Raw genomic sequence first — 8,132 nt, 5'->3', positions numbered from 1 at the left:
CCCACCCACCCCCCGAGTTCCCGCTTCCCCCTCCCGCAGGCCCCGGAGGGGAGGGGGGCGTGCTTCCTGGCTGACCTCCCGGCCACCTCCGGGCGGTGTTTGCATGTTGCTTCGCGAGCGGCAGCCCCTATACCGTGTAACCTGACCTGTGCGCCGCCCGAGGGGGGCCTAGCGCCGCGGCCATTGAGCGCGGCTCCTCTTCGCCCATGAATCTGGTGCGCGGCTCCCCGTTCCTTTCCTTTCCTTTCCTCTCCCCCGCCCCGACCCCCAAAACTCCTCCTGGGGTTTTTTTTTTTTTTTGAAAACTGATCTTTGGTTCTTCTTGTGAAAGTGATTTGAATTTGGCTCGGCGGCGCTCTGCGCAGGCGTTTCAGCTGCTGGCATGCTGGCTCAGTGCGAAGCAGCTGTTTGGGGTTTGAAATTCCAACATGGCAGAGGCTGCAGTCAGTCTTCCCTTCAAAAACTTGGAATGATTTCAAATCAGAGGCACCTTCACTTAACCCGAGCCCCCATTCATCAGCGAATAGAGAGGATCGATGCTACTCTAACCTACTGGGCTTCTGTAACAAACCTCCAGGTAAGAGCTTCCATTGCTATTGCCATCTCCTCCCCCCCCCCTTCGCGCTCTGTTTAAAATTTTATATAATTTTTATATGTATCCCAGGCGGCTACGTGGGTTTTAAAATCCCTGCGCGTGCTTTTAAATGTTAAATCTAAGCGCCGCCGCTTAAAATGTGGATTTAGGTATAGGAAACTCTCTTGCCTGCTTTATTATTATTATTTCTCCTCCTAAGCGCGGTGTGGAAAGTAAGAGAGAGACTCGCTGGATATGTGTGTGTCCCCCCCCCCCCATCACCTCAAAACAATAGTAGAGTTCGGGATTGCAAGACACCTTCTCTCTTGCCGCCCCCTTTCACTTAAGCGCGTCTCCTTTTAAAAATTTGCCCCCTCCCCCAAGTTCTAGTTAAGGCAATAGCGAATGGGTTAAGATTTGATTAAGTCGATTCCGAGGCAATGAACTTTTTTTTAAAAAAAAGCAAATTAGTACAAATATTCATAGTTAAGGAAACAAAAGTTAGGGTTAAATTGCAGTATCTTAGTTGAGGCTGGGGGGCGTGAATATGTCAGAGAAGCTGATGCAGTGAAATGTAAGCACATCATCATGGACGGGGGGGGCACCCGCACGGTGGGCGTATTGTTGGCTCGGAACGGAGAGAAAGATGTATAATTTAATGGTATATACAATCCACTGATCCTATTACTATCCTCCCTGGAGCTCTTGTTAGTTTCAATGGGAGTGAGTGAAATTGACATGGACTTGTATTCGTGGTCATGTGCTCTCTCTTCTCCCCCCCTTTCTTTCTTCTCTTGTGATCTGAGATCCCCTTTTTGTTGATGTTGCTTTCCCACTTAATTATATGCATGTAGGTTAAATGAATACCTGACGAAAGGGCCCATGTTTCAAGGCAGTGACATTTGAGAGCGGAGAGGAAAAGTGGCTTTAATGAAAAGCAACCTTTGGAATTCCTGCTTGTGAGAAAGAGAGGAAAAAAATCCAATTCAGCTTTTTTTTGTGCTGCCAGCAAGAAATGATCAGCAGCACCAGTGTTTATGGTATGTCCATTTGGGGATCTACTTCCTTCTTTTATTATTATTGTTGTTGTTGTTATTTTGTGTCTAGATTTTTTAAAAGTGCATGATGAAAATCTCTGAGGACTTTTGCATGTGAATTTGGCTAGAGATAAAATGCCTGATGTTAATCGTAAAGCTCCTAACTGTATGAATAAGCAATCTGTGTTTGTCCATGCTGTGTTTTTATCATTTGTTTCTAATTTTCTCCTTTTTGATTTGAGCACTACCTTGGTTCTTAGTTGTAAGCTTAAAGTTGCATGTTACTAGCGGTGCGCTGTGTACGCTCAAATAGTATGTAAATTAGGAAACTCGCTGACTGTAAAAGGGGGAGGGGAAACCATACACTCATCTAAACATACACAGCCAGTGTTTTCTTTTTTTAAAAAAATCTTTAAGTAATAGTTATTGACTGTGTTTTCTCTAAACTACTGCTTATTTTTTCACTTATGATTTTTTATGGGTTTTAGTGTGATATGAAAAAGAATGAAACGATTGCTGTAGGGACAATAACCAACCCACCCACTCCTCCATCCTCCAGTTTTCAGGGATACTTCAACGGCCTTGTATGTTTTCCCTGTCCTCTTTCCATGCGTCTGCTTGTCACTGCTGTTTTGCACAATGCATTGATGAAGTGCTGAGATAGACTTTTAAATGATTGCAAAGAGGACATGTTCTACCTTCTTCCTTTTTAAAAAAGTAGGGTGCAAGGGAGACTGATGAAACTGAGTGTGGAGGATTTTAGCATGTTTTTGCAGCACAGTGTACTCAAGTCCACGTACAGAAGTCTAGGAAACTATAATAGCAGGTTGTGTTTCTGCACACATTACATCCCTCCACCCCAAAAAGCAGGAATTAGAGGTGGGGTAGAGAAAGGGGAATAGACACACTTTTCATAGCCTGTGGCAGAAACAAATAAGGACTGGAGCGAAAGCTTCTGATGGGGTGTGTGTGCATGTGGAGTGTGTAGCCATGGATCTTTCATAACAGCACAAACCTGTGTTCTGGGGAAAGTGAAGCGAATCATGCCCAATGTGTTCTCCTAGGCTGATGCTGTAGTTGTCCAAAGTAACCCTCCGCTGCTGCGACAATAGGACTGATATCTGATTGAATGTTTTTTGTGTGCATTTTAAACTTGTTGATTTTGAGCGGTGATCAATAGGACCCCTGTTTATTTGAGATGCACACAATTTGCCCCAAGACTTGTTTTAAGGTTGCAGAGGGAGAGTGGGGACACACTGCTTTTTCTTCTCTCTCCACCCCCCCCTCTTCTTTTCTTTCCTAGAGCTGATGGAGCGAATGTGATTGCCAGATGGGAGATTTCCCTCTGTGATGTTAAAGCTGTAATATATATTCACAGCAGATTGGACCTGCTGCTTGTGATGAGGATATTACATTTATAAATTTTAAATCGGGAATTGGATAGTGTGTGCTGAGAGCTGAAATTGGATGGGGTGGTTGGTAGCCACTGTTTAAATGCAATTTCGGGGCAATGATAATGATAATTCTAATAGGAGTAATATACAGTAAACATGGTTGGGCCGCACTGCTTTGTATATTGCATGTCACTTCTCTCTCCCCCCCCCATGTGTGCCCTTTTTTGCTCTTTCCCCACCCCTCCTTCCTACTTCTCAGTTTCCTAGTAGAATATCTTAACCAGCAGCATGGATTTGAAAACAGTCCAGTTTGGGGGGAAGGGAAAGTAAGAGAACCAGTTCTGTAACTGAATTAAAATGGAAAAAAACCCCTCCCCCAGGTGATGCAGTGATTGTCAGCAGAGGTACCTATGTCCAGTTTTTGCCTTGTGCAGCTGTGTGCCCTGTCGGCGACTGAATTCTTCCAAGCTGGAATGAAGAACTGAGTCTTACTCTGCCATTTCTGGTGGTGCTGTGAATGTAAAAGTGTGTTTGTGGTCAGGAAATGAAAGCTTGTGTGTATGTGTCTTTTGGACAAGTCATTTATCAATGGGGGGGAGGGGAACGTCCCATCAGGCAGCCACTTGCCACAGTGATGCGCCAGAAAACAAAGTTGGGCCCAACTTAGGGAAGATGCTTTGAAGTCATCCCCCATGCAGATCTCACCTGTAGAAATCTTGGGGGGGGGGGAAGCATTCATTCTTGGTTTATTTATTTGTATTTACTTAAACTCTCTTCCTGGGAGTGATAAAGCTTCTTTCAATGGTGATTCTGCATTTTGAAAATAAGGGTGCACAAAACATTTCCCCTGTGCTTTCAAATATTGAGCGTGTAATTCTGCATGGGTGCTCAGAGTCTCTTAGTTTTCTCTACTGTGCATGCCTTTCATCTGTGAGATAAAAGTGTGTTTACGTTGTTTTCTAGGTGGTGGTTGTGTGGCTTAGACAGAAACAGCAGCTCTTCTTCTCTTTTTCCCTCCCTCTTACTTCCCCAAATAGTGTGCATTCCATTATATTTGCCATTACCACTCTGTTGCGGAAATCTTACCCCGGTGCTAATCTGGCGCAAGGCAATGCCAGTTTCTTGCCATAAATATCATAGTTTTGACAAGTCAACTACTTGCTATAAACAGTTGTATTGCAGACAGAAAATAACAGCCACAGACCTTTTCAGTCAAAAATATCTTTTTTTAATACTGATGCATGGCACATAACATTCTTCAGGAAATTACACTGCAGGTGAAGTTTTATTCGTGTCTTAAGAAAAGTTCTCTGTTTTCTAAGCAGCTTTTGGTTAATGGGGAGAAGGAATTGTTCCTTGAAACTGGCTAATTTTGAGTTATCTGTTCTTTCCCTCTCTGTCATAACTGAGAAAGAAGTACCAGTTGTGGCCACTTAGGAACTGGTTGTAAACAAAAGTATAGCTGTTATTTGGGTGAATGCTGTCTTGGCAAATGAATTCTGTCTGATTCAAAGGAATTGCAGGGTAATATGGAAGACTTATTGTTTGAAAGGAGATGGATTGCAACACAAACCTTGTGTATCCTACCGTACACACCCCCCCCCCCCCCCGATTTGTGCTAGCATTGCTAGTTGTATTGTACAAGAGACTGAAATGCTTGGGGAAAGAGGGGGATGTGTCTTATCCTATGCAGCCACAGAAGGTGATGTTTAATATTATTAGTTGAGCAAGAAACAATGATTGCCGGCGTCCGTACACAGAAGCATAGCTAGGTGTCTAATGAATGACAGCTTTAGTTCTCTCCAAGATAAATAAAACTGAAACATCAATGAACTTTTCTGCAACTCTTTACTGTGATGGCAGACATTCACCATGAGAACTCCATTACCCAGATTTTCCAGTGTGCGTGGGGCCCCAGAATACATTCTATAAGCAATTTGGCAGTAATGATGGTGCTTTGTCTTTTCGTGATCGTGTGGGGGTTTTATTATTGTATTTGCAATTTTGTGTGGTTGTTTTTAAACAGCGATGGAGTTATTTGGGAGGAAAAAATTGGCCTCATCCTTTTAGGTGGCAAAGCTTGAACTGTAAAATGAAACTCTTTTGTTTATGGTGGGTAAAACTGCTGAGGAAGGGAAATGTTTGGGATGTGAGCTGGATGGGTGCTTGTAAATGACTGCTTTTAGGAGAACAATCATTCCTGTGTGTGTGTGTGTGGTTGTCAATCAGTTGAGCTCTGTGTGTGCATGCAAGAAGTATTTGGATGTAATGAATGATCTTCCTGCGGTCTTAATCATCAATTAATCAGCTAATCTGCTTGTTTAGGAGCTGTTTTAATGGTCCAGGATCAGCACGAGAGCTGTACCTAGCAACAGTCCCATTTTTTTAAATCCGCTGGTCTAATCTAGTGTTATTACATCCAATAAGAGAAATATCTGGCTCTTTTGCCTTCCATTAATATCACCTTTTGGAAAACGAGACTTTAGGCTCTAACTTTCCTTATTATAGAAAGTGTTTAGAACTGTTGATGCAATGTTGATTTAATTAACTGGAATTTTATCTTGTTATATTGATAGAAGGAAATTGTTACATGGGCATTTTTGTGAAGTAATGGAACATTTTTCCTGTCGATAAATGTGAGAACTGATTCATCAGCCCAGCCCCCCCATAACACTTTACAAACTTATCCCTTTGCTTAAGTGAACAGAATATTTTGAGATGTCAGTGTGTCATTCATACAATGCAAGCCCCCCCACCCTGGAAGTTTTTTTAATTATTAGTTTCGAAGTTATTAATTCATGTGGCTGCTATTAAATCAACATATTTCCCTTTATTTAGGAGGAGACATGGTAATAATCTGTATCTTAAATATTAGGCTCACTATTTTTTTAGGAAAGAGAAGAAAAAGTTTACTTTTTAAATTATGTTTTGTTTGCCAAAGTACATAGAATTTTAATTAGTTTTCATTTTGTAACACAGAAGTATTTTTCAGGGCTGTAAAATCTTAGTTGTATATTACTGATGCAGTATAGGGTATTAAACTCTTCTGCAGGTGCTCTCTTTTATATAAAAATGTTGTCTTAAGAATTGGGGGGGGGGTCTATTGGGAGAAGTTTGACTTAAAAAAAAATCCCAGTGAATATACATAAGCACAAGAAAACGTAGTAGGCATAAAATCCATGCCCCAGTTAAATTTGTATATAGTATTTGAGCAAACTGTTGATTAGTCTCCATCTTTTAAAAAAAGTCAGGATATGAACGTTGAAAATGTATACCAAAATATCGACTCCCCCCCATCAAATTAATCGCGTCCATTAATTTTACTGATGGAAATTCTCAACCTCATGTGTCTTTTAAAGAATGTTAGTAAAATGTATACCAAAATATCGACTCCCCCCATCAAATTAATTGCATCCATTAATTGTACTGCTGGAAATTCTCAACCTCATGTGTCTTTCAAAGAATGTTAGTAAAAAAAATGGAGACGCACCAGGGAGTAAAAATGAAATCCAATATAGACAGCCTACTGACTCTGTGTTTGTTTTCTGGGTGCAGGATCATTATCTTCTACCACAATGAAGCCAAAACTTTTGCCAAGGTGACATTTTAAATATTAGATGGATCCACAGGCAGAGGGAAAGGGAGTATAGGCTCTGTTTCTTAGATCTACAATTGCAAATGTGAAAAATACCTGTTGAGTAGCTGTTGAGAGTCAATCAGAAAGGAGAATGATTTTTTTCTCTCTCCTGTATAATATCAAGAGAAGGCTTGGAAAAATCAGAAGTGTGTTACCTGCAGGAATAATCACAGTCACACTCTCTGTCCAGCTGCATGGAAAGCCAGATTTCTCTGCATCAACATAGTTCCATGTGGGCACTGATATCAAAGTATTACAGGAACAATGTTGGCCACCTTTTTTCTGTCAGTGTCAATAATTGTTCCTGTCAGGAGCTTCAAGGCAACATGTTTTATTCCAAGGCTAAATTTTATTTAAGGTGAAATGAATTTTCTTTATGAAGGACACAAGTAAAAGGTGGCAATTTTCTTTAATGAATCTTGGTTTTTTTCCTCACCTATACTTTAAGACTCTTCTGGCTGTGACTGCCTTTTTATCTCTGAAGAACCTTTTTATTGTAAATGCTAAGAAATTATATTATTGAAAGATGTTAACTCTCATATATTCTGTTAATGTGAATAAACTCTCAAGTATACGGCAGTTGTGCAGTATGAATCCAATGTCAAATCAGTGTACAAAAAAGACATCCATGTGCTTTTTGAACAGCAGTCAATTAATGTATAGGGTTTCTTGTGTGATTTATTGTGAGAATAAAGCACACACCCTTGCCAAACACCATACTTGTTCCTTCTATTTTTAAATCATAGATTACTGTTACAAGAAGAGACATAGCTAGGTGTAGGACTTGTGTCCTATAGACTGAAATATGGTTTTGGATACCGTTTATTTGTATCATTCAGTTTAACTTCTCCCATATCTGTTCTGAGTGTACACAACAAAGCAGATTGTTGTGGGGTGCATGTCTGAGTTTTTTGTGAAACTGTATAGGCCTTTTAATGAACTTTTCCTCTTATACCCTATACAATATGCCTATGTTTCCCTGTCATGTTTCTTTTTGTTTTGTCTCTCCTATATCCTTAACTTCAGTTCTGAAAGGTCCCCTAAGTAGGAGTCTGATGTTAATACTGGCACTGTGGTGCTGCCAGTTCTGTGCACCGTTAAACTGATTTTAAATCGGACTGAAGTCAGTAGGATTTCAGTAGGCGAACTGTGCGCAGGACTGTAACCCAACTAATGTAGTGACAACTATCAATTAACATTTGAACCCATACCTTGTTTGTCTTTTGTGAAAGGCAAGGGAGTTAGATTGCGACTGAAATCTGCCTTTTTCATTCCCTGGAAGTCCCCCCCCCCCCCAAAAAAAAAGTCACTGGTATTCTGAGGAGTCTGATTCTATGTACATATTCGTAGTTTCTGTTTTTTTTTCTGTTGAGGGCTGTGTTTGTGGCTAATTTGTAGGTGTGCTTAAGGACAGCAGTAGGGCTGTAATTCCTGGCACGCGTACTTGGGAAGAAGCTGGGTGTGTGTGCCAAGAAGCGCAGTTCAACGAA

The sequence above is a fragment of the Gekko japonicus genome, unplaced genomic scaffold, assembly GCF_001447785.1.
Source record: "Gekko japonicus isolate JY-2015 unplaced genomic scaffold, Gekko_japonicus_V1.1 scaffold1279, whole genome shotgun sequence".
Taxonomy (NCBI): domain Eukaryota; kingdom Metazoa; phylum Chordata; class Lepidosauria; order Squamata; family Gekkonidae; genus Gekko; species Gekko japonicus.
This window is presented reverse-complemented; position numbering follows the sequence as displayed.